Source organism: Arachis hypogaea, chromosome 19, assembly GCF_003086295.3.
Source record: "Arachis hypogaea cultivar Tifrunner chromosome 19, arahy.Tifrunner.gnm2.J5K5, whole genome shotgun sequence".
Taxonomy (NCBI): domain Eukaryota; kingdom Viridiplantae; phylum Streptophyta; class Magnoliopsida; order Fabales; family Fabaceae; genus Arachis; species Arachis hypogaea.
In genome coordinates this window covers 21,605,048-21,632,388 of record NC_092054.1, presented here as the reverse complement: position 1 = coordinate 21,632,388, position 27,341 = coordinate 21,605,048, and the positions used below count along the sequence as shown (strand labels likewise).

At 40.1% G+C, this 27,341-nt stretch overlaps 1 non-coding gene across 1 annotated transcript; it reads left to right on the top strand.

Annotated features, from left to right (window-relative positions):
* The first annotated feature begins 15,961 nt into the window (after window positions 1-15,961).
* Window positions 15,962-16,069, top strand: LOC112780665 (small nucleolar RNA R71). The gene has a single exon (XR_003191486.1). It is a non-coding gene; the product is annotated as a small nucleolar RNA R71 (small nucleolar RNA).
* Window positions 16,070-27,341: the final 11,272 nt, after the last annotated feature.

Below are 27,341 nucleotides of genomic sequence, written 5' to 3'. Positions count from 1 at the left end.
AACTGAACTTCAATAATCCCAACTTTTTCTTAGGAAATAAATAGGATTCGAAGGTCAAACTAATTAGTCTCTTGACTTTTCTTTGCTTTAAAGGTTAACTAAGAGGAATTAAGATTCAACTTTCATTATTGTTGAGAGAGATAACCAAGTTGGACTTCCAATTTCTCTTACCCTGCCAAAAGTTGCTTTACAGTTATTTATTGATTTTAATTGCCATTTAAATCACTTGCTTCTCATCTTCTAAACCCCGATTACAACCTTTATAGCCAATAATAAGAACATACTTCCCTGCAGTTCCTTGAGAAGACGACTCGAGATTTGAATACTCGGTTAACAATTTTTAAGGGGTTTGTTACTTGTGACAACCAAAATGTTTGCACGAAAGGAATTTTTGTTGGTTTAGAGATTATATCTACAACGCGACTATTTTTTATGACATTCTTTACTGGCAAAAGTCCTGTTCGTCAAGGAGACTTTATTTTTAACCACTTAATCACAAAAGTGTATATATATATATATATATATATATCAACATAACTTTATATACACAGACTTATTCAAAGAACCTCAATTACAAGTCCTACCCCTCTAAAAGCCAAAATAATAGTCGACGAGGGAAAAATAAATTCTAAACTCAACTCGTGAATATAATCTTCTATGCTCCTGTAGCTCCGCACTAAACCTTCGCACCTGTAGCTAAAAGGGGTGGAAATAGGGGGTAAGAACTGGGAAGTTCTTAGTAGGGTTGGAGTTAGAAGTTAAGTTCATTTTATTATGTTCTCAGTCAATAACAATAGTCAACAAAGTATAATCTAACTCAACAATTACAGAACATAGAATCCAATCACAAGCACACACAATAATAAAAAACACAATCACAAACAAATATACGCAAACAAGTATGATGCATGTCTAGTCCTATACAGGCCATGAGCTCTTGTGTCGGTTTGTTGCCCGATTCCCGACACTGGGCCTGAGATAAGCGTTTCATACCGCCATCCTTATCTCAACCAACGTCCCCTCCATGAGCGTTACGCATCGCCGTCCTCATGGGAGAACCTTTCTTTCGGTCTCCAGTGAGTGTTATGCATCGTCATCTTCACTGAGCCATCCCTATAGTATCAAGTGAGCATTACACATTGCCGTCCCCACTAGATACTTGGCACTAAGACCCAAATAACACTCAATTTCTTTTTAATCTTTACTCTCTACTCTACTGCGGTAGAGATCCCTTTAATTAATACTTTCTTTTCTATCTGCTCTACTGTGGAAGACGTTCATTAAAATCTTTTCAGTCATTGCTCTCTACTCTTCTGTGGCAGAGATCCTTTTACTTAATGCATCCTTCTCATCACTGCTCTCTACTCTTCTGTGTCAGAGATCCTTTTACTTAATACATCATTCTCTCTTTGTTATTTTACTTTTCTTTTCTTTCTCATCTTTCTCTTTTATTTTCTTACTTTTTTTCTTTCTCTCTTCTTTTCTTCAATCTTTTAATTCTTTATCATAATTCGACTTCACATTCTTCCCTCACCTTTTCCTAAGTGTCTTATGGAAAAGAATTATAAAGTACTTTAGTTAAGTCTGCGTTCTCTAAAGTTTTTAAGATTTTTTTTGTTTACTCTTCTCTAACTTAAATATTCTTAATGTTGAGTTTGGAAAACTTGTGCTTAATTAAAATGATGATCAAACATTATTAAAATATTGATTAGAAAATTATTAAATTGTTATTTGCTTCCAATAGTTTGTTTAATGTGTATGTTAGTGTGCAGGAAATAAAATGAGTTTTCAATTGGGTCAAAAGGTAATATAAGTCCAACGTATTATTAATCAAGCCTTGTGCAAAATTAAATCAAGTGGCTGAGTGCTAAGAAGCCCAAAACCGTCCAGGCCCATCATAAATTAAAGAAAGAAGCAATTGACCTAAGTCTTCAAGCATGCTTCGGTTACCCACTTCCATGGACTAATGGATTTCAAATTTTAACTCAATTAAGTTCATGCCTTGATAACTGAAAAGATAAAATTCAATTTGGTTAATTGCATGCATAGGTAACCCAAACTCAAAATTAAATTGAGTTTATTGTGCATTGAAAGCTTTGTCTCTTCTCTCTCCTCTCTCTTGTCTTTCGGTCATGTCAACAGGAAAGAAGAAGATAGAAGTTATCAGAGAAAGTCATCGGAAGCCTAATGGAAGAAAAGGCTAGGATAAAGAAAGGCTAGTGAAGTTCATCTCAGAAGATAGATCTAAAGTAAAGTAAGGCAAAATTTTTGCCATTGAAAACAAGATTTGAAGAAAAATTTCAAGATTTTCCATACCAAGAAAAGAAAGGATCTGCCTCTGTCAGAGAGGAAGATCTCAGTTGCAAAAGTTCACTTCCATTTTTTTTCATCAAAGAAAGAAGGTAGCCACCGAGCTACACGTAGGAAGAAGCAAAAATGAAAAGCAAGGAGCTGTCCTGGGTCAGAGGTTGATCAAGGGTCCGAATTCATTTTTGGAGCTAAAGTTAAGATCAAAGGTTCAGATTGAAGGATCTTGATGAAAATGGTTGAGAGAGGTACATGCATGTTAGTTTTTAATTTTTCCTTTCTCTTCTCTTTGTCCGAATCGAAGCTTTTTTGGGTTGGAGAAGAAGTTGCTTGGTTGAACCGATTTCAACCTTGGAAGCTTCCCCTTTTATAATAAGGGTGAACGGCCAAGGGTTGAGATCAAGGAGAGAAAGCGTAAAGCACAGAGTTCTCATAGCTACCCAAGCTTCTTGAGTTCTTCTCCTTCAAAGATGTTCATTTTATTTTCTTTTTCTTAGTATTGTCTGTCTGGGTCTCATGGTAAAAGGCAAACATTGTGAGGTTTGTAAAAAAAAGCCAGTGAGAGGAAAAAGACAGTGATCAATATTAGAGAAAAAGCCATAGATGTCTCAGAATTTCTTTGTACATCTGTATGTTGTGTTTCATGATCCTGTGAGGATTCCCTTGTAAGTTGGGTTAGCACTTTGCGGTTGAAAGCTAGGTTTTGAGTCCTAGTCAAATTCAGATTGAGTGTAAAAATTAGGTTTATCCCTGATAGGATTAGGTAGATCCTAGGGAAAGAATTGGTGTTTGTAATCTTGTAAAAGATAGTGAAATTCCATCATTGTTGTGATGGAGACTGGAAGTAGGTTGCATTGCACTTAGCAGCTGAACTAGGATACTTCTTGGTGTGATTCTCTCTCCTCTGCTCCTTCTCTGTTTCTGGTTCACAGGAGGCAAAATGAAAAATATCTCTCAACTTGCTACGAGACAAAACAAAAATATCTCTTAAGTTGTTATAAGACAAAAAGTAAAAATATCTCCGAAGTTCTTTTAAAAGGCAAAAAGTAATATTCAGCAAAAAGGGAGACTAAGATTCAACCCTCCCTTCTCTTAGCCATTGATTACCATCACTTAATAAAATGATAATAATAATATAAATAGTAAATAATATATATATATATATATATATATATATATATATATCGTTTATTAAAACTTAGTTTATAAAACCTTATTTTTTAAACTTTTATTAATTACTTTCTAAATCACAAACTTTTAATATTCTATTTTTAATCTTAATATTATATAAAATTATATTTGAACCCTCATTTATTTTCATATTTATAAAAATAACCCTGAACTTTTATAAAATACCCATTTTATCTCTAAACCTTTACCAAAAATACCCAAAACTTATATAATTACAAATTGTACCTCAATTTTTATATACAAATACAATGTTACCTTTCGAAAATAAAGTTTAAATACTAAACTTACTCTTATACCAAAACCGAAACCCTTAGCCATTTTCTTTCAAAATATTACTTGTGCTTTAATCCGTTCTCGAGTTTTTCGGTTACCAAATTTCGTAACTTTTGATTTATCTCGGCCATCACACCCCACCAATTTATAATTTATTCTCAACGATATTCTAGCTCCAAAAATCACCAAAATAATTCAGTCCCTACGGGTTTTATCACAGCCAAGCCATGAACTTCACAAATACATCAATATATCACATAAATTCAACATAAACTCAATCAGACTCAAACAATAACCAACCCAATCAATATTCACTTATCAAATTCATAATTATAAAGTTATCAAACCCCTACTTTCGTACGAAATCAAAATACTCGAAGCTCCAGAGAAGCTTTCTGACTGAGCTGTTAAAAAAGGAAACATCAGAAATTGTCTGTGCCTCCTAGAACTCCAATTGGCCAAACTCAAAGAAAAAAGAAGCTATGCATCGTCAACTTTCGCCGAACAAAAGTGACACCAACACGTAAAAGAGAAAAATAAAAAACACTTTTATCATATTAGAATTTTTATTAGAATTACATATCTCAAAAAATCAAAGCCAAAAGATCAAAGGAAGTCACGGTTCTTCCCTCACCCTGGTCTCTCTTTCTTTCCTTTCTTTCCTTATGATTCGGTGATTCAGTAGAAAGTGTGCAAGATTGATGATGGTGATTAAGGCATTAAGATGTCATTGGTTATATATATATGCCATCCACGTTTCATATCTTTCTTTTCCTTTGATTATATACACATATATATTTATTAGGGTAAAAAACAGATATAAGCCAAGGGGTGGCTTATATTACGCAAATCAGCCAAATGAGATTCTCATTCATCAATCAACCAAAGCACACTTTAATGTAATTCGAATCAATAAAATTCGAATTATAGTTCTTCATAATTCGAATCGACCTAGCTCGAATTATTCCCAACCATTGCGCCAAAGTAGTTCGAATCAAGTTGGAATGAATTATTGAAGCATAATTCAAATTATGTCAATTCGAATTACTAACATCATGTGAATAGAAGAAAGTTCGAATCATGTTGATTCGAATTACTCCCTTTTTGTTTTAAATGGTAATTCAAAATGTGTTGATTCGAATTACAAGGGAGTCACCTATATAAGGAGTTCGAACCAAGGTCATTCTAATCAGTTTTCCATTCTCATACCCCACCAAATCCCGGAGAAAACGACCTAGAATCGGGCCGACAAAGACTCGAACGGCATATTAAGGCGATGGGGGACGATCCGGGGAGGCTGTATCGTTTGGATGGAGTTGCTCATATCGCCAAGGTGATCAACGACGAGGTCAGTGGTTTTTTATAGTGGTTTTTGATAGTGGTTTATGATAGTGGTTTATAATAGTGGTTTATGATAGCGGTTTATGTTAGTGGTTTATGAAAGCGGTAGTGCAAGTGGTTTATTTTAGCAGTTTTGCATGCAGTTTTATTGGCAGTTTATGTTAGTGGTTTGGATTAGTGGTATTGCATGCGGTTTATTTCATAGGTTTTGTTTGCGATTTTGTCGATGGTTTATTTTAGCGGTTTATGTTAGCGGTTTAGGGTGGTGGTATCGGAGGTGGTTAACTGAGTGGTTTTGCATGTGGTTTTCTCTAGTGAAATTGCATGTGATTTATGTTAGTGGTTTTTTGGATGCGGTTTTATGATGCATTTTCGCTAGTAGTTTACTACATTTTGCTTTTGCATGTGGTTTTTAGAAGCGGTTTATGTTTGCGGTTTACGTATGCAATTTTGGTAGTGGCTTACTATATCTTCTATTTCATGTGGTATTTGTTACTTCTTTACGTCGTGAATTGTATATGTTAGTGGTTTTGTAATTCATTTTAATTATGCGGTCCATGTAATGCGCAGCCCCGGCGTTGCATATCGAGCATGCGGCGGCAGCAGGGGATGCAACTTGATGAGAGGTACATTCCGTACTTGCAGATGGCCAGATTATATCATCTTGCACGACTGAACGACAGATGGTTCCGATTAGACGAGCCCTTTGTGAGTGTATTCGTGGAGCGGTGGCGTCTGGAGACGCACACATTTCACATGCCGTTTGGAGAGTGCACGATCACGCTTCAGGATGTTGTGTACCAGTTGGGGTTGCCTGTGGACGGACATTACGTCAGTGGTTGCCTGATAGACTTCCACGTATACATACAGGGTGGCCGGCCAGCTTGGCAGTGGTTCCAGAAGTTGCTCGGTGTGTTACCTCCGGCGAACCAAATTCAAAAGTTCGCAGTGAACTGCACCTGGTTCCAGGAGACATTTGGAGAGTGCCCCGAGGAGGCCGATGAGGAGACAGTGAGGCGCTTTGCCCGTGCCTATATCATGATGTTGTTGGGCACCCAGCTGTTTGCCGACAAATCCGGAAATCGTATTCACATCAGATGGCTACCGTTCGTGGCTAGGCTTGAGGAGATGAGTGGCTACAGCTGGGGGTCGGCGGCACTAGCATGGTTGTACCGGTGCATGTGCCGATTGGCCAACAGACATGTCGTGAAGTTAGCTGGACCGTTACAGTTACTTCGGTCCTGGATCTTTTGGCGGTTTCCTAGATTTAGGCCTGCTGGGTATGATGCGTTTAGCTGGCCCCTGGCCTCGAGGTAGCACTATCGCAGTCTACTATGCATCTTTATTTTATTTATTTCCAGTTTCGCCTGTAATGTTATACTGTTTTGAATCATTCATGAATGCTACCATGTTGACGTCGTATGCAGGTGGTCAGGTTACAATCTTAACGTTAGCGAGAATGGACCTCAGGTGTAGATGACTCGACTGAGGATTGACATGTTACAAGCTAGGGATGTGAGTACGCTAACCTCCTATGTATAGTTAGTGCTTTTTTCAGTTTATATGGTCTAACGATTTGGTCTAACGAATTTGATGTGCTTTTTTCAGTTTATATGGATGCCCTATAGCACACCCGACGTCCTTCAGGTTGTCCATCCGGAGGTGCTGGAGCCTCGTCATACGATGTTATGGCGGTGTGTGACGTCACTGATATATTTTGCGGTGGTTGAGTGGCATCAGGTTGATAGGGTGTTACCGCAGTTCGGAGGCGTACAGGCCCGCCCGCAGCCCGCCCTGAACATCGACTTCTTGATGTCGAAGGACGGGAGAGGTGGTGATCGTTGATTCCCATCCCACTTGCAGCACTGGCATCTTCACTGGGAGACACGTGCGGATCACGTTCTACGGTTCGACGTTGTTGCTGATCCGGGACCCTCACATGACTTCTTGGACTGGTGGCATCAGCACGGAAAGAGGTTCTTGTCACCTGAGATGTACTTGGGGGATTCGAGAGCCATTCCTATTCCGGTTGAGGCAATACAGAGGGGTGCCGGCCGAGTACCTGATATGGACCGAGTTGACGACGTTTTTGATAGGCGTCGGGTTGAGAGGAGAGCTCGAGTCGGGACACGACGGAGCCATCGTGACTGGATGTGGCTGGACCAGGCTATGGAGGAGGGTGACGAGGCAAGTAGGGGTGGTGGTCGACGACGAGGGCATGGAGGCAGGAGGAGAGGGGTTGCTGCAAGGCAGGATCACGATGATCGTGGTGAGGATGCCGCTGGAGGAGGGGATCCAGTGGGGGGTGTTAGGCCCGATCATGGCGGGCATGGTGGAGAGTGATATGGGTCCGGTATAGGAGATCCTTTGAGACATGGTGACGCTGGACTTGGAGAGGGCCCGCTCGGATATTACTTCGTTGGTGTTCCCGGTGACGACCAGGCACTTCAGGAGAGTACGCCATGGGTGAGTCCGGGATCCATGTATGCAGACTTTCTTGCCGGTGATGGGATTGATGCGGATTTCGGTGGATCACATTTTCTAGATGAGATCAGCATCATCATGCAGGAGGATGAGGCTGCCCGTCGACGGTGTCAGATGACAGGGACACAGGCACCGTTAGATGTCGATATGAATGAGCCTCCCTCCGTGGCTGCTGTTCAGACTTTCGCCTTGGGTGGGACCCCACCATCCGCACATACTGCTGGGTCATATTCAGTTGCCGGACCGTCTTCATCCTGACCCGTACATGTCCAGCCTAGGACGCCTGCACAGCCAACCCCGGAGGACGAGGAGGATGAGATCGAGGATGAGGAGCCACTTATCCGGAGAGGTCAGAGGACACGGGTTCCACGACGTTGCTTCACGGGGTCGCACCTATTTAGATGATATGTGTATCGTGTTGTATGTTATTTCATTATCAGTGTTGTATGTTATATATTTTCGTTTATGTATTTCGTTATCCGTGTTGTTTCGTAGCCACCCTTAGTTTATCAGTTCATGTATGAGTGCGTTTCATATTGCGTTATTTTGTATCAGTCACTATGAAAACACATGTATGTACTTTGCTTATTTAACTTATTTCCATAATTAGTAAGACATGTAAAACACATGCCTTTTACGGTTACAATTTTTCATCATTGAACACCGACTACTTAGCAAACCTATAACATCGGTGTCTAAAAAAAAAGTACAGATAATCAAACTAATACAAATAAGAAGACAACACCACACATTCCTATTCATTTCTCCCAGTATGGCTGGGTCCTCTGGCCTGTGGGCAACTCCGACGAGTGTGTCCAGGTTGCCGACAGCGGCCACATCTCTTAGGCCGGTTCGGATTTGCCTCATCCATATTGGTCCGTATCCGAGTGGACCTGGGACGACCCTCCCTCGCACGCCTCTTGTTCGAGTCCGGTATCACGGTCGGCCCGTCATATAGTGGCCAAAAACCCTCCAGAATGGGAGGTGTGAATCCCATCCGATAAACACTGAAGACCGAACTAAGACGATACACCTGGTGAACGTATGGCTGCCAAGTAACCCGTGAGTAGGCACAGCATACCAATGCGTGCGGACACGGGAAATGAAGTGCCTGGAAGTATCCACAGGCACATGTATGAGAACCAAGTGAGACCCTGTAGCTACCCAGTGAGAACGAACCAGTCGGAGTCTTCTCTGCCACGGTGTACTCCGAGTTATCCCTGTCGTATACAGTCACGGTGAAGCACATCGCCGTCTTCAAATTGGCCTCGATACACTTCACCAGGTGTTGACTGAATTGTTGTCCGGTACCCAGCTGGGCCTCGGCCTCTCTCCCCTTGCGGACAAATAGTTCGGCCAACCTTCCGTATGTGTCCTTCACTAGCGAGCACACAGGGAGGTTCCTGACACCCTTCAGGATTGAGTTCACACACTCAGAGATATTGGTCGTCATCTGCCCGAATCTGCGCCCCTCATCACAATACTGTGTCCACAATGAATACTCAATCCGGTTCGCCCAGTCACATATCGCCGAATTTTCAGAGCGCAGAATGTCAAACCAGTAATCGAACTCGACCTCGGTCTTAGCATATGCGGCGTTCAAAAGAAGCCTTCGAGCGTCTTTGCCCTTGAAGATGAGGGCGAAATTTGCAGATACGTGTCGAATGCAGAATGCCCGGTATGCAGCTGGAGGTAGCTGGTACGCGGAATCGTGATTACACTTTAATTATGTAAAATTCATTGCTCTTTCTTTCCCTGGAAATGGCGCCAAAAATATGATGCCAAGACCATGGTTCACAACTCCGTGTAACTAACCAGCAAGTGCACTGGGTCTTCCAAGTAATACCTTACGTGAGTAAGGGTCGAATCCCACGGAGATTGTCGGTATGAAGCAAGCTATGGTAACCTTGTAAATCTCAGTCAGGCGGATATCAAACAGTAATGGGTTTTCGAAAATAAATAATAGAATAGGGATAGAGGTACTTATGTAAATCATTGGTGAGAATTTCAGATAAGCGAATGGAGATGCTTTTCGTTCCTCTGAACCTCTGCTTTCCTGCTATCTTCATCCAGTCAGTCTTACTCCTTTCCATGGCTGGCTTTATGTGATACATCACCATTGTCAACGGCTACTTTCGGTCATCTCTCGGGAAAATGATCCAATGCCCTGTCACGGCACGGCTAATCGTCTGGAGGCATCACTCTTGTCAATGGCTTCATCTTATCCTCTCAGTGAAAATGATCAACGCACCCTGTCACGGCACGACTATTCATCTGTCGGTTCTCGATCATGCTGGAATAGGATTTACTATCCTTTTGCGTCTGTCACTAACGCCCCGCAATCGCGAGTTTGGAGCTCGTCACAGTCATCCAATCATTGAATCCTACTCGGAATACCACAGACAAGGTTTAGACCTTCCGGATTCTCTTGGATGCCGCCATCATTCTAGCTTACGCCACGAAGATTCTGGTTAGGAGATCTAAGAGATACTCATTCAATCTAATGTAGAACGGAAGTGGTTGTCAGGCACGCGTTCATAGGGAATGATGATGATTGTCACGTTCATCACATTCAGGTTGAAGTGCGAATGAATATCTTAGAAGCAAAATAAGATGAATTGAATAGAAAACAGTAGTACTTTGCATTAATCTTTGAGGAACAGCAGAGCTCCACACCTTAATCTATGGAGTGTAGAAACTCTACCGTTAAAAATACATAAGTGAAAGTCCAGGCATGGCCGAGATGGCCAGCCCTCAAAACGTGATCACAGGATCAAAATACAATCCAGGATGTCTAATACAATAGTAAAAGGTCCTATTTATAATAAACTAGTCACTAGGGTTTACATGAGTAAGTAATTGATGCATAAATTTACTTCCGGGGCCCACTTGGTGTGTGCTTGGGCTGAGCTTTAACTTTCCACGTGCAGAGGCCATTTGTGGAGTTGAACGCCAGGTTTTGATCCATTTCTGGCGTTCAACTCTGGTTTTGGATCCTTTTCTGGCGCTGGACGCCAGAATTGGGCAGAGAGCTGGCGTTGAACGCCAGTTTGCGTCGTCTATTCTTGGCCAAAGTATAGACTATTATACATTGCTGGAAAGCCCTGGATGTCTACTTTCCAACGCAATTGGAAGCACGCCATTGCGAGTTCTGTAGCTCCAGAAAATCCACTTTGAGTGCAGGGAGGTCAGAATCCAACAGCATCAGCAGTCCTTCTTCAACCTCTGAATCTGATTTTTGCTCAAGTCCCTCAATTTCAGCCAGAAAATAACTGAAATCACAGAAAAACACACAAACTCATAGTAAAGTCCAGAAATGTGAATTTAACATAAAAACTAATGAAAACATCCCTAAAAGTAACTAGATCCTACTAAAAACATACTAAAAACAATGTCAAAAAGCGTATAAATTATCCGCTCATCACAACACCAAACTTAAATTGTTGCTTGTCCCCAAGCAACTGAAAATCAAATAGGATAAAAAAGAAGAGAATATACTATAAATTCCAAACTATCAATGAAACATAGCTCTAATCAAATGAGCGGGACTTATAGCTTTTTGCCTCTTGAATAGTTTTGGCATCTCACTTTATCCATTGAGGTTCAGAATGATTGGCATCTATAGGAACTCAGAGTTCAGATAGTGTTATTGATTCTCCTAGTTCAGTATGATGATTCTTGAACACAGCTATTTTATGAGTCTTGGACGTGGTCCTAAGCGCTTTGTTTTTCAGTATTACCACCGGATACATAAATGCCACAGACACATAATTGGGTGAACCTTTTCAGATTGTGACTCAGCTTTGCTAAAGTCCCCAATTAGAGGTGTCCAGGGTTCTTAAGCACACTCTTTTTTTTGCTTTGGACCTTGACTTTAACCGCTCAGTCTCAAGTTTTCACTTGACACCTACACGCCACAAGCATATGGTTAGGGACAGCTTGGTTTAGCCGCTTAGACCAGGATTTTATTCCTTTTAGGCCCTCCTATCCACTGATGCTCAAAGCCTTGGGATCCTTTTTATTGCCCTTGCCTTTTGGTTTTAAGGGTTATTGGCTTTTTGCTCTTGCCTCTTGGTTTTAAGAGTTTTTGGCTTTTTCTGCTTGCTTTTCTTTCTATTATTTTTTTTTCGCCTATTTTTTTTTCTGCAAGCTTTGTTCTTTGCTGCTTTTTCTTGCTTCAAGAATCATTTTTATGATTTTTCAGATTATCAAATAACATGTCTCCTAGTCATCATTCTTTCAAGAGCCAACATATTTAACATTCTTAAACAGCAACTTCAAAAGACATATGCACTGTTCAAGCATACATTCAGAAAACAAGAAGCATTGTCACCACATCAATATAATTAAGCTAAGTTCAAGGATAAATTCGAAACTCATGTACTTCTTGTTCTTTTGATTTAAAACATTTTTTATTTAAGAGAGGTGATGGATTCATAGGACATTCATAACTTTAAGACAAAGTTACTAACTACTAATGATCATGTAATGAAGACACAAACATAGATAAGCACATATCATAGAAAACGAAAAACAGAAGAAATAAGAACAAGGAATGAATCCACCTTAGTGATGGTGGCGTTTCCTTCTTGAGGATCCAATGATGTCCTTGAGCTCTTCTATGTCTCTTCCTTGTCTTTGTTGCTCCTCCCTCATTGCTTTTTGATCTTCTCTTATTTCATGGAGCATGATGGAGTGCTCTTGATGTTCCACCCTTAGTTGTCCCATATTGGAACTCAATTCTCCTAGGGAGGTGTTGATTTGCTCCCAATAATTTTGTGGAGGAAAGTGCATTTGAGGCATCTCCGGGATCTCATGGTAATGAGCTTCTTGGGCCTCTTGAGCTCCATGAATGGGCTCTCTTGCTTGCTCCATCTTCTTCTTAGTGATGGGCTTGTCCTCTTTAATGAGGATATCTCCCTCTATGTCAATCTCAGCCTAATTGCATAGGTGGCAAATGAGGTGAGGAAAGGCTAACCTTGCCATAGTGGAGGACTTGTCAGCCACCTTGTAGAGTTCTTGAGGTATAATCTCATGAACTTCCACCTCTTCTCCAATCATAATGCTATGGATCATGATGGCCCGGTCTATAGTAACTTCAGACCGGTTGCTAGTGGGAATGATTGAGCATTGAATGAACTCCAACCATCCTCTAGCTATAGACTTGAGGTCCAATCTTCTTAGTTGAACCGGCTTGCCTTTGGAGTCAATCTTCCATTGAGCTCCTTCCACGCATATGTCCATAAGGACTTGGTCCAATCTTTGATTAAAGTTGACCCTTCTAGTGTAGGGGCGTTCATCTCCTTGCATCATGGGCAAGTTAAACGTCAACCTCACATTATCCGGACTAAAATCTAAGTATTTCCCCCGAACCATTGTAACATAGTTCTTTGGATCTGGGTTCTTACTTTGATCATGGTTCTTGGTGATCCATGCATTGGCATAGAACTCTTGAACCATTAGGATGCCGACTTGTTGGATGGGATTTGTTAGAACTTCCCAACCTCTTCTTTGAATTTCATGTCGGATCTCCGGATACTCATTTCTTTTGAGTTTGAAAGGGACCTCGGGGATCACCTTCTTCTTGGCCACAACATCGTAGAAGTGGTCTTGATGGGCTTTGGAGATGAATCTTTCCATCTCCCATGACTCGGATGTGGAAGCTTTTGTCTTCCCTTTCCCCTTTCTAGAGGATTCTCCGGTCTTAGGTGCCATCAATGGTAATGGAAAAACAAAAAGCTTAAGCTTTTACCACACCAAACTTAGAATTTTGCTCGCCCTCGAGCAATAAAAGAAAGAATAGATGAAGAAGAAGAAGAAATGGAGGAGAGGGAGAGTGGGGAGTGTTTCGGCCAAGAAGGGTGTAGAGGGGTGTGTTGTGTGAATTTGATGAAGAATGTAGGGCTTTATATAGGGAAGGGAGGGGGGAAAGGTTTCGGCCATATGGGTGGGTTTGGGTGGGAAATTGGTTTTGAATTTTTGAAGGTAGGTGGAGTTTATGAGGTAGGTTTATGGGGAAGAGTGGATGGATGTGAGTGGTGAAGAGGTGATGGGGAAGAGAATTTGAGGTGATTGGTGAAGGGTTTTTGGGGAAGAGTGTTTATGGAGTTGTGTGAAAGAAAGTGGTGAGAAGAAGTGAGTGGAGGTAGGTGGGGATCCTGTGGGGTCCACAGATCCTGAATAGATCCTGTGGGATCCACAGATCCTGAGTGGATCCTGTGGGGTCCACAGATCCTGAGGTGTTCAAGGATTTACATCCCTGCACCCATTAGGCATGTAAAAATGCCTTTGCATACAACTCTGGGCGTTCAGCGCCAGATTGGTGGCCATTTTGGGCGTTCAACGCCCATTTGTGTGCCATTTCTGGCGTTGAACGCCAGAACCATGCCTGTTCTGGCGTTCAGCGCCCAGAAGCTGCCCATTTTGGGCGTTCAGCGCCAGAACCATGCTCTGTTCTGGTGCTGAACGCCAGACAGATGCTCCTCCAGGGTGTGATTTTTCTTCTGCTGTTTTTGATTCTGTTTTCAATTTTTCTATTTATTTTGTGACTCCACATGATCATGAACCTATAAAGACATGAAAAACAATGAAAATAACAATTAGATAAATAAACATTGGGTTGCCTACCAACAAGTGCTTCTTTAATGTCAATAGCTTGACAGTGGGCTCTCATGGAGCCTTACAGATGTTCAGAGCATTGTTGAAACTCTCCAACACCAAACTTAGAGTTTGGATATGGGAGTTCAACACCAAACTTAGAGTTTGGTTGTGGCCTCCCGACACCAAACTTAGAGTTTGACTGTGGGGGCTTGGGTTGACTCTGCTTTGAGAGAAGCTTTTCATGCTTCCTCTCCATGGTTGCAGAGGGAGATCCTTGAGTTTTAAACACAAGGGAGTCTTCATTCCATTGAAAGACTATTTCACCTCTGTCAATATCAATCACAGCTCTTGCTGTGGCCAGGAAAGGTCTTCCTAGGATGATGGGTTCATCCTCTTCCTTTCCAGTATCCAGGACTATGAAATCAGCAGGGATGTAAAGGCCTTCAACCTTTACTAACACGTCCTCTACTTATCCATAAGCCTGTTTTCTTGAACTGTCTGCCATCTCTAATGAGATTTTAGCAGCTTGCACCCCATAGATTCCCAGTTTCTCTATTACAGAGAGGGGCATGAGGTTTATTCCTGAACCAAGGTCACATAGAGCCTTAAAGATCATGGTGCCTATGGTACAGGGTATTATGAACTTTCCAGGATCCTGTCTCTTCTGAGGCAATATCAGTTGATCCAGATCACTTAGTTCATTGATGAACAAGGGAGGTTCAACTTCCCAAGTATCAATGCCAAATAATTTGGCATTCAGCTTCATGATTGCACCAAGAAACTTGGCAATTTGCTCTTCAGTAACATCCTCATTCTCTTCAGAAGAGGAATACTCATCAGAGCTCATGAAGGGCATAAGGAGGTTCAATGGAATCTCTATGGTCTCTAGATGAGCCTCAGAGTCCTTTGGTTCCTCAGAGGGAAGCTCCTTATTGATCACTGAACGTCCCAGGAGGTCTTCCTCCTTGGGATTCACGTCCTCCACTCCCCTTGTAGGTTCGGCCATGGTGCTTATGTCAATGGCCTTGCACTCTCCTTTTGGGTTCTCTTCTGTATTGCTTGGGAGAGTACTGGGAGGGATTTCAGTGATCCTTTTACTCAGCTGGCCCACTTGTGCTTCCAAATTTCTAATGGAAGATCTTGTTTCATTCATGAAACTTACAGTAGCCTTAGACAGATCAGAGACTAAGTTTGCCAAATTAGAAGTATTTTGTTCAGAGTTCTCTGTCTGTTGCTGAGTGGATGATGGAAAAGGTTTATTATTGCTAAACATGTTTCTTCCACCATTATTAAAGCCTTGTTGAGGCTTTTGATCCTTCCATGAGAAATTTGGATGATTTCTCCATGATGAGTTATAGGTGTTTCCATAAGGTTCACCTAAATAATTTACCTCTGCTATTGCAGGGTTTTCAGGATCATAAGCTTCTTCTTCAGAAGATGCCTCTTGAGTACTGTTGGATGTAGCTTGCATTCCATGCAGACTCTGAGAGATCATATTGACTTGCTGAGTCAATATTTTATTCTGAGCCAATATGGCATTCAGAGTATCAACTTCAAGAACTCCCTTCTTCATAGGCGTCCCATTGCTCACAGGATTCCTTTCAGAAGTGTACATGAACTGGTTGTTAGCAACCATGTCAATGAGTTCTTGAGCTTCTGCAAGCGTTTTCTTTAGGTGAATGGATCCACCTGCAGAAGTGTCCAGTGACATCTTTGATAGCTCAGATAAACCATCATAGAATATATCCAAGATGGTCCATTCTGAAAGCATGTCAGAAGGACACTTTTTGGTCAACTGTTTGTATCTTTCCCAAGCTTCATAGAGGGATTCACCTTCTTTCTGTCTGAAGGTTTGAACATCAGCTCTAAGCTTGCTCAGCTTTTGAGGAGGAAAGTACTTGGCTAAGAAAGCCGTGACCAGCTTATCCCAAGAGTTCAGGCTGTCTTTGGGTTGAGAATCCAACCATAATCTAGCTCTGTCTCTTACAGCAAAAGGGAAAAGCATGAGCCTGTAGACTTCAGGATCTACTCCATTAGTCTTAACAGTATCACATATCTGCAAGAATTCAGTTAAGAACTGAAAAGGATCTTCAGATAGAAGTCCATGAAACTTGCAGTTCTGCTGTATCAGAGAAACTAATTGAGGTTTCAGCTCAAAGTTGTTTGCTCCAATGGCAGGAATGGAGATGCTTCTTCCATGTAAATTGGAATTAGGTGCAGTAAAGTGACCAAGCATCTTCCTTACATTATTATTATTTTCGGCTGCCATCTCCTCTTCCTGTTCAAAAATTTCTGAAAGGTTATCTCTGGATTGTTGTAATTTAGCTTCTCTTAATTTTCTCTTCAGAGTCCTTTCAGGTTCTGGATCTGCTTCAACAAGAATGTTCTTGTCCTTGCTCCTGCTCATATGACAAAGAAGAGGGCACAGAAAAAATAATAATAATAATATGGATCCTTTATACCACAGTATAGGGATTCCTGTGTGAGTAGAAGAGGGGGAGACAAAGAATGTAATATAATAGAAGAAACACAACTGTGAGGAGGGTAGAGATGTGAGATGAGATGTTAGTGAATCAATAAATAAATAGAAGGAGATGAGGGAGAAGGATTTTCGAAAATAATTTTTTTTTTGAAAAAGAGTAGTGATTTTCGAAAATAGTTTTTGAAAAAGGTTAGTAATTTTCGAAAAATTTTGAAATCAAAAATGAAAATAATTAGTTAATTAAAAGAAATTTTGAAAAATAGGGAAGATATTTTCGAAAATTAGAGAGAGAGAGAGTTAGTTAGGTAGTTTTGAAAAAGTTAAGAAACAAACAAAAAGTTAGTTAGTTAGTTGAAACAAATTTTGAAAAGATAAGAAGTTAGGAGGTTAGAAAAGATATTTTGAAACCAACTTTTTGAAAAAGGTAAGATAAGAAGATATTTTAGAAATTAGTTTTGAAAAAGATTTGATTTTTTTAAAATCTCAATTAATGACTTGATTCATAAGAAATCACAAGATATGATTCTAGAACTTAAAGTTTGAATCTTTCTTAACAAGCAAGTAACAAACTTCAAATTTTTGAATCAAAACATTAATTGATTATGTTATTTTCGAAAATTTGATATAAAAATAAGAAAAAGATTTTTGAAAAATATTTTTTTGGAATTTTCGAAAATAACTAAGAATTTTGAAAAAGATTTGATTTTTGGAAAAAGATTTTTGAAAAGATAGGATTTTCAAATTGAAAATTTGATTTGACTCATGAAAACAACTAGATTTTAAAAATTTTTGAAAAGTCAATCTAAATTTTCGAATTTGAAGAGAGACAAAGGGAAAGATATTTTTTTGATTTTTGAATTTTTATGATGAGAGAGAAAAATTAAAAACATCATTTTCATGTTTTTCTCTTTTATTTTTGAATCAAAACAAGGGATGCATGCAAGAACACTATGAATGTCAAGATGAATACCAAGAACACTATGAAGATCATGATGAACATCAAGAACATATTTTTGAAAAATTTTTAATGCAAAGAAAACATGCAAGACACCAAACTTAGAATTCTTTAATGCTTAGACAATAAGAATTCCAGAATGCATATGATAAACATGAAAAGACACAAAACAAAAAATCATCAAGATCAAACAAGAAGACTTACCAAGAACAACTTGAAGATCATGAAGAACACCATGAATGCATGAAATTTTCGAAAAATGCAAGATGCACATGCAAATGACACCAAACTTATGACATGACTCATGACTCAAACAAGAAACACAAAAAATGTTTTTGATTTTTATGATTTTCTAATTTTTTTGGATTTTTTCAAAAATTATATGAAAAAGAAAAAATAAGGATTCCAAAATTTTTAACATGAATTCCAGGAATCTTGCATTCTTAGTCTAAAGCTTCAGTCCAGGAATTAGACATGGCTCACTAGCCAGCCAAGCTTTCAATGAAAGCTCCGGTCCAAAACACTAGACATGGCCAATGGCCAGCCAAGCTTCAGCATGTAATTCAGACATGACATGCCTGACATACCCTACAGTCGTGTAACAACTGATGGTTGGAAGCCTCAGTCCAAAAGAATTTAGACATGGCTTTACAGCCAGCCAGGCTTCACATGCTTCATGAAACACTAGAATTCATTCTTTAAAAATTTTGAATAAAATATTTTTTTTCGAAAACAAAGGAGAAAATTTTGAAATATATTTTTTTTTGAAAAATTTTTGAAAAGAAAACAAAAAGAAAATTACCTAATCTGAGCAACAGGATGAACCGTCAGTTGTCCATACTCAAACAATCCCCGACAACGGCGCCAAAAACTTGGTACGCGGAATCGTGATTACACTTTAATTATGTAAAATTCATTGCTCTTTCTTTCCCTGGAAATGGCGCCAAAAACATGATGCCAAGACCATGGTTCACAACTCCGTGTAACTAACCAGCAAGTGCACTGGGTCGTCCAAGTAATACCTTACGTGAGTAAGGGTCGAATCCCACGGAGATTGTCGGTATGAAGCAAGCTATGGTAACCTTGTAAATCTCAGTCAGGCGGATATCAAACAGTAATGGGTTTTCGAAAATAAATAATAGAATAGGGATAGAGGTACTTATGTAAATCATTGGTGAGAATTTCAGATAAGCGAATGGAGATGCTTTTCGTTCCTCTGAACCTCTGCTTTCCTGCTATCTTCATCCAGTCAGTCTTACTCCTTTCCATGGCTGGCTTTATGTGATACATCACCATTGTCAACGGCTACTTTCGGTCATCTCTCGGGAAAATGATCCAATGCCCTGTCACGGCACGGCTAATCGTCTGGAGGCATCACCCTTGTCAATGGCTTCATCTTATCCTCTCAGTGAAAATGATCAACGCACCCTGTCACGGCACGGCTATTCATCTGTCGGTTCTCGATCATGCTGGAATAGGATTTACTATCCTTTTGCGTCTGTCACTAACGCCCCGCAATCGCGAGTTTGGAGCTCGTCACAGTCATCCAATCATTGAATCCTACTCGGAATACCACAGACAAGGTTTTGACCTTCCGGATTCTCTTGGATGCCGCCATCATTCTAGCTTACGCCACGAAGATTCTGGTTAGGAGATCTAAGAGATACTCATTCAATCTAATGTAGAACGGAAGTGGTTGTCAGGCACGCGTTCATAGGGAATGATGATGATTGTCACGTTCATCACATTCAGGTTGAAGTGCGAATGAATATCTTAGAAGCGAAATAAGATGAATTGAATAGAAAACAGTAGTACTTTGCATTAATCTTTGAGGAACAGCAGAGCTCCACACCTTAATCTATGGAGTGTAGAAACTCTACCGTTAAAAACACATAAGTGAAAGTCCAGGCATGGCCGAGATGGCCAGCCCTCAAAACGTGATCACAGGATCAAAATACAATCCAGGATGTCTAATACAATAGTAAAAGGTCCTATTTATAATAAACTAGTCACTAGGGTTTACATGAGTAAGTAATTGATGCATAAATTCACTTCCGGGGCCCACTTGGTGTGTGCTTGGGCTGAGCTTTAACTTTCCACGTGCAGAGGCCATTTGTGGAGTTGAACGCCAGGTTTTGATCCATTTCTGGCGTTCAACTCTGGTTTTGGATCCTTTTCTGGCGCTGGACGCCAGAATTGGGCAGAGAGCTGGCGTTGAACGCCAGTTTGCGTCGTCTATTCTTGGCCAAAGTATGGACTATTATACATTGCTGGAAAGCCCTGGATGTCTACTTTCCAACGCAATTGGAAGCGCGCCATTGCAAGTTCTGTAGCTCCAGAAAATCCACTTTGAGTGCAGGGAGGTCAGAATCCAACAGCATCAGCAGTCCTTCTTCAACCTCTGAATCTGATTTTTGCTCAAGTCCCTCAATTTTAGCCAGAAAATACCTGAAATCATAGAAAAACACACAAACTCATAGTAAAGTCCAGAAATGTGAATTTAACATAAAAACTAATGAAAACATCCCTAAAAGTAACTAGATCCTACTAAAAACATACTAAAAACAATGTCAAAAAGCGTATAAATTATCCGCTCATCAGTAGCCATCCCCCGTCGGGAGCCTCAAGCGCGGCCTTGATGCCGTTATGCCTGTCCGAAATAACCAGCAGACCTGGCTGCGGTGTCACGTGCTGATGCAGGTGGGAGAGAAAGAAGGACCACGACTCAGCATTCTCACCCTCGACTAGTGCGAATGCAACAGGGAGTATGTTGGAGTTCCCATCCTGTGCAATCGCGATAAGCAACGTTCCCCCATACTTGCCATATAGATGGGTGCCGTTAATACTCACCAATGGCTTGCAATGACGGAATGCCTCGACACAAGGTGGGAATGTCCAGAACAGCCTGTGAAAATAAGCCTGAGGCTCGTCCAGCTATCTCCCACCTCGAACAGGGCTAGTCCTAAGGACTGCAACAGTACCAGGCATGGTCAACTGGACTCTTAACACCCACCTAGGGAGCTCGTTGTACGACTCATCCCAGTTACCATAGATGACGGCAACAGCCTTCTGCTTCTCCAGCCAGACTGTAACACCCTACCATACAGAGTCTTATGCTTAAGTCATAATTCAGAGATGGCAAGGTATTACGACCTCTAAAACAAAAATTTAGTACGTATAGTATTATGAATGATTGATTATAACTAGGAGCCTTTGAAGAAAAAGGGGTAAACAAAAACCGTAACTCGAAAACGCAACACTCCGAATGATAACGTAACGAGCAAAGGATAAGCTAGCGCAAGATCATATATATAAAGAGTGTCAAAAACGGGAATATCAAGACTCAAAACCCGGTTTCGAAGATAACCGGTCCGAGCATAGCAATATATACATATGATAAAATAAGAAAACCCCAAAGGAAACCCAAAGGGACACAAATACAGAAAACCTATTCTCCAAAAATCCCCTCTAGAAGGAGTCGTCACAGTTTGTATTATTTAATGGAGATAAAAGTATCTAAACAAGATATATAACCCAAAACAGAGTCCCGAGAACAAAGGATCTTCGCTAATCCAGAAGTCTCCAGCATGCCTCAACGAGAAGCCTCGCGTCCTGCATCTGAAAACCACAAAATCCGCATGGGTGAGAACCAGAGGTCCCCAGCACGGTAACAGCTTCCACATATATAATACATAATAATAGAGGAAAGCCGAAGGCAATCCTAGAACTTCCTCCAGATAATATCAAAGCTTATAAACAAGCTAAACCGTAAGTGGCAACTGACTAAAGATTCTTCAGTCTAACTAATACTTCCCTTTCCAATTCCTTCAGACCTCCCAACCACCAGCAGGAGTATAATATAGCAAACACAGTTATATCAGACAAGAGATTTACAAATAGGAACAGATAAGGCATTTAGGCAATTAGCAAGTAATATGCAGTCAAATAGGCAATCTCAAACAATTCATGTAGTATGCTTATGATGCATGCCTGTCCCTAGTGGCTGATGATATCATCTGTCGGTTATAGAGCCAACCCGACAAGTCCTGGTAGCTAACCATTGGACTGTCCCTCTGTCGTGCATCCCCAACTCGAGTTATACTCATCATAAACTTGATCATAATCATGATCCATATCCATCACCCTCACTGGTGAATATTTATCCATCACCATCATTGGTGAATATTTACGGGGGCGAGCTCATCCGGGCCTTTCACAGTGCCCGGCCACACTTACGACATTGGGTTAACAGAGCTTCGAGTCTCAACCTGGAGCACATGGTGGCTAGCCATTGCTACTACCCAGGGAAACCCTCATCTCCAATGGTGGAAGTGCAAACATTCACAATTCAATCAATAGCATATATGCATTTATACTTGGCCATAAACATGGCTCCGCCGTAACACGGCAATAATCCAGCCATCCGGCTCACGGTTAAATCCATAACCAGCCAATTCATTAACAATTACGGCCTTTCGGCCCATGGCATAACAAGCACTTCCACCGCCATTCTCCGCATCTCACATAATCATCTTTGATCCTCAATGATCATTTATTTTTCCCTTGCTTCACTCGCAAGTTACCACATTCACTAGTCCTTTTTCTCATGCTAGGCATATCATAATGATTTAAGACATAAGTGGTGAGATCGGAGGCTTAGAAGTATGAAATTTGGCTTTTAAAACTCAAAAATCAACTTTGGGATGAAAACAGGGCCACGCGTACGCGCACTCCACGCGCACGCGTGGATGGCCTTAAAACTCATCGACGCGCAAGCGTCATACGCGCGAACGCATGGGTTGAAAATTAGCCAAACGGCGCGCACGCGTCAGCCACGCGTACGCGTGGGTACTCTTGCGCCCCAGGCACAAAACTGGCACAACTTTGGCACAACTCTCGGGAAAATGGCTGGGCATTGGGTGCAGCACATTCGGCGCGCCCGCGCACATCACGCGCATGCGTGGATGGCGCTTCCTGGAAGAACGGCGCGTACGCGCCAAGTGCGCCTACGCGCGGGGGGTCATTCTGCTAAAAATTTTCTAAGTTAAAAACTGCAGAATTCACAGATTCAACCCCCAATCTTCCGACGGTCATAACTCTCTCATTTTAAATCATTTTTCACCCGTTCTTCAAACGGCATGGACATACCGGATCCAATTTCATTTCTAAACAGATTTGGCACAAATCAGAGATTCGTAGTCCAAGTTATGTCCCGTCAAAGTATGCCCAAAAACCATGTTTTCATTCAAAACCACAAAGTGCCATTTTCAAAACAAGCCACTTTCAACTCTTTTCAAAATCAATCAAAACATGCCAATTTCAACCCTTCTCTTTGAAATCATTCAAAATATACCAAAATCAACAACAAGCCATCCTCAACTCACACATTGACATTTTACCAAAATTCCCAAAACCACATCCAACCATTTTAACACTTTTCTATCAAATGGCTAAAGGACAAACACAATATCATGTCATACATCCTTTCTCATCCCAATTTCCAACAATACCATTTCCAATCAACAATCACTATACATAATCAACATCATACTCACCATCAACATGGTACCACCCACCAATTCAACCTTAATCATCCATCAAGCATATATCACAACATGCATTTCTTATATATCACACAATCAAGGCATCAATATTCATAATCACATATATGAACACATCATATATCTCAACCATTCAACAACACTAACAATTCAATGCCTATCTTAGGGCCTCTAGCCTAAGTATTTCCTACCACATTACATATTAGATACGAGAAACCGAAACCATACCTTAGCCGATTTCCCAAGCTCAACCGGAGCACTTCCAAACCACTTGTCCACAAGCTCTCAAGGTATCAACACCTCCAAGAACAGATTTTATCACACAAAACCCTCTTCCAAGCTTTCCAAAATCACCAATCAAGCTCCAATATTCACATATACACAACCTAAGCCACAATCATCATACCCATACACAACATCTCAATGCCCAAACCTCATAGAACAACAAATTACACTAGGGTTGAGAATCTTACCACACCCAAGGTCCAAAGAGACAAGATTAACCTTCTCCTTCAAGAGAGTTGGGTCCTATAACATCAAAGAACCCAAAATCTCAACATTTTTACTCATGAAACTCGAAATCAAGGGCTAGAATTTCGAACAGTAAAACGTGGCTTACCTCAAGATTAATTGTATGGGTTTTGTAGAGCTCTCCGCGGTGAACGTGTGGCCGCAAACGGAGCGGCAATCGGAGCTCTAGATCAAAAGTTATGGTGGTTTGAAGATCAAGTGAGAGATAGAACTTGAGAGAGTGTTCTTCCCTCCATGGCCTCCATTTCAGCGTGTTTAGTGTCTCAAATGAGGAGAGAGAGTGCTGAAAACTAGGGTTTTGGTTTAGTTTAGTTGGGCCAAGGGCCCACTTTGGGTCCGGTTGGCCCGGTTTGGCCCGTTCGGTCCAATCTTGGTCCGATTTCTATAAAATTGGTACCGAAATTCTCGTCTCAATTTCCTCTATCATATTAAGCCATAAAAATAACATTTTTGGCTTTCTAGAATAAATTCTCATTTATGGGTTAATTAGCCGTTAATTAACCGGATCTTACACAGACCCTCTTGTACGTCGACCTGAACCCAAAGTGTGCGGCCGTGGCATTTAAGAGCACCTTGATGTTGACGGATGCATCCGCCCTAACCATTGGCATAATGAATGCCGCTATCACATGATAATCCAAACTCCTGTGGTCGCTGGAGATGGAGGTTGCGAGACACGTATGCGGTCCATTGTACCGTTTGACTTCCCAAATGCCCTTGCGCTACTGGAGACTCAGCCGAATCAACCATGTGCACCCATTCCCAAACTCAGAACACTTGCCCACATACCGGTGATAGTCAGACTCAACTACCTTGTACTGTACCCCTCGGTGGATGCTGTAAGTCTTCACAGTCAACAGGGCCTCATCTTTATCCTGAAATTGCTGACCAACCTGGAACTCTGCCAGACCAGCAGACCTTTCCGCATCTCTAGCGCCAAATCTAGCAGGCTGCCCAGGAATCCCCTCCTGCCTCATGGCATCCAGGTCCAATGATGAAAAATGTGGAGGGTACTGCTGTGTGCCAGAGCTAGAACCCCCTGCAGCCCCTCCCGGGTCACTCGCTCCAATATCATTGCCACTGTCATCAGCAATCATATCCGTCTCAACATCATCGTCCTCTGGATCATCAAACAATCCGTCTCCAACACCATCCGGTGCAGCACACTGTACTGAGGTCGGAAGATATTCTCCAGTTCCAACCTCGTTGCCAACACTGCCGTTGAGATCAATAGCGAACGAAGGGCAGGTGACAGGCTGGATGGGTGGCTCGTACGCAGAGACGGAGGAAGAAGCAACGGCAGGTCTCGAGCTAGAACCGGCCACCGTGGCTAAAGTGTTGGTATTCCGGTTCGAACCCCCCGAGCTGGATACCACATCAACCAACTTTGCCAACAGCTCTGGTGTCCTCACCTCGGGAAACTGTCGGCGACAATGAAACATGACTTGCAAGTCCTCATCACTCCCGATCGTGAAACAATCATACTTCACGGTATCTTGGAGCACCGTGGTTAGAATGCGATACAAAAATTTCTTAACCCTTTTCACACCTTCCAGACCATGTTTCAACAGTACAGAGCTAACAATGTCATCATAGCTCATCGTAGGCCTCACGATAATACAGAGAGGATCCTTATCGGTGAACTTCACATCGGACCGAGTTTTTCTCTTAATCGATCCTCTGTAGTGAACCAACACTAGAAAACTGTCCTCACTAGCCATCTGACCCCTCTAATGAGAGCAACTCACATTCACATCATATATATACAGGTCTGGTTCACAGTAATTCGAATCATCCTCATTCGCACTATATATATGTAATTCGAATCAACACATTTCGAATTTTGAAACGAAAAGGGAGTAATTCAAATCAACATGATTCGAACTTCCTCCTATTCACGTGATGGTAGTAATTCGAATTGACATAATTTGAATTATGCTTCAATAATTCGTTCCAACTTGATTCGAACTACTTTGGCGCAATGGTTGGGAATAATTCGAGCTACGTCGATTCGAATTATGAAGAACAATACTTCGAATTTTGTTGATTCGAATTACATTAAAGTGTGCTTTGTTGATTGATGAATGAGAATCTCGTTTGGCTGATTTGCGTAATATAAGCCACCGCTTGGCTTATATTTATTTTTTACCCCTATAATACACATACATATAACCAGGGCAAAAAACACATTTAAGCCAAGGGGAGAAATTTATTACACATTTCAGCCAAATAAGAATCTAATTCATTAATCAACCAAAGCACGCTATAATGTAATTCGAAGCAACTTCATTCGAATTACACTCCCACATAATTCGAAACAACAGAGTTCGAATTATTCCTAATGTAGGTGTATATGTAAATCGAAGCTACATGGTTCGAATTAAAAATAGCATAATTCGAAGAGGGTTCATTCGAACTACAAGTGAGCACGTGATTTCCAAGGAGTTTGAAACAAATAGATTCGAACTACTCACAATTTAGAAACATGGTGTAATTCGAAATTAGTATAAAATTATCAAATATAAATTAATTTTAACTCCTATTAGTACATTGAATTAAAAATAACATATAAAAATGTACTTATATTTATTAAATTTTAATAACATAAAAATTTAACGACTTTTTAAATACTCTTTTTATAATACGAGTACATTTTTATATACTTTAAATATTTTATAAAAACAACATTTAAATACTTTATAAAAAATTATTTAATAAAGTGTTGTGTATGTTTATCATACAAAAATAAAGTGTTGTGCCAATATAATAACATTATAACATTTAAAATCAATTTTTTTTCTAGGATTAAAAGCAGTACATGAAAAAGTATTAATGGTATTCTAAAGCTAACTTAATTAAAAAAAATAGAACAATATTTTTTAGGATTTTATGTACATAATTAACCTAATTTTTTTTAATATTGATCAAAGATGTGTGTTACACTAGGTTATTTGGTTTCAAGTAAGTTTTACTCTACTAAAATTTGTTATGACGAGTATTATAAAAATTTGTAATGTACTCTTTTACTAAAATTTGTAACGAGTACAATTAAATTTTTAATGAAAACGTCAATGATGTTTTCTTTTAAATTGATTTATAAAATTTTTTAGTAGAGTAAAACTTACCTGAAACCAAATAACCTAGTGTAACACACATCTTTGATCAATATTAAAAAAAATTAGGCTAATTATGTACATAAAATCCTAAAAAAATACTGTTCTATCCTTTTTAATTAAGTTAGCTTTAGAATACCAATAATACTTTTCCATGTGCTGCTTTTAATCCTAGAAAAAAAATTAATTTTAAATATTATAATGTTATTATATTGGCACAACACTTTATTTTTGTATTATAAACATACACAACACTTTATTAAATAATTTTTTTATAAAGTATTTAAATGTTATTTTTATAAAGTATTTAAAGTATATAAAAATGTACTCGTATTATAAAAAGAGTATTTAAAAAGTCGTTAAATTTTTATATGTTATTAAAATTTAATAAATATAAGTACATTTTTATATGTTATTTTTAATTCAATGTACTAATAGGAGTTAAAATTAATTTATATTTGATAATTTTATACTAATTTCGAATTACACCATATTTTTAAATT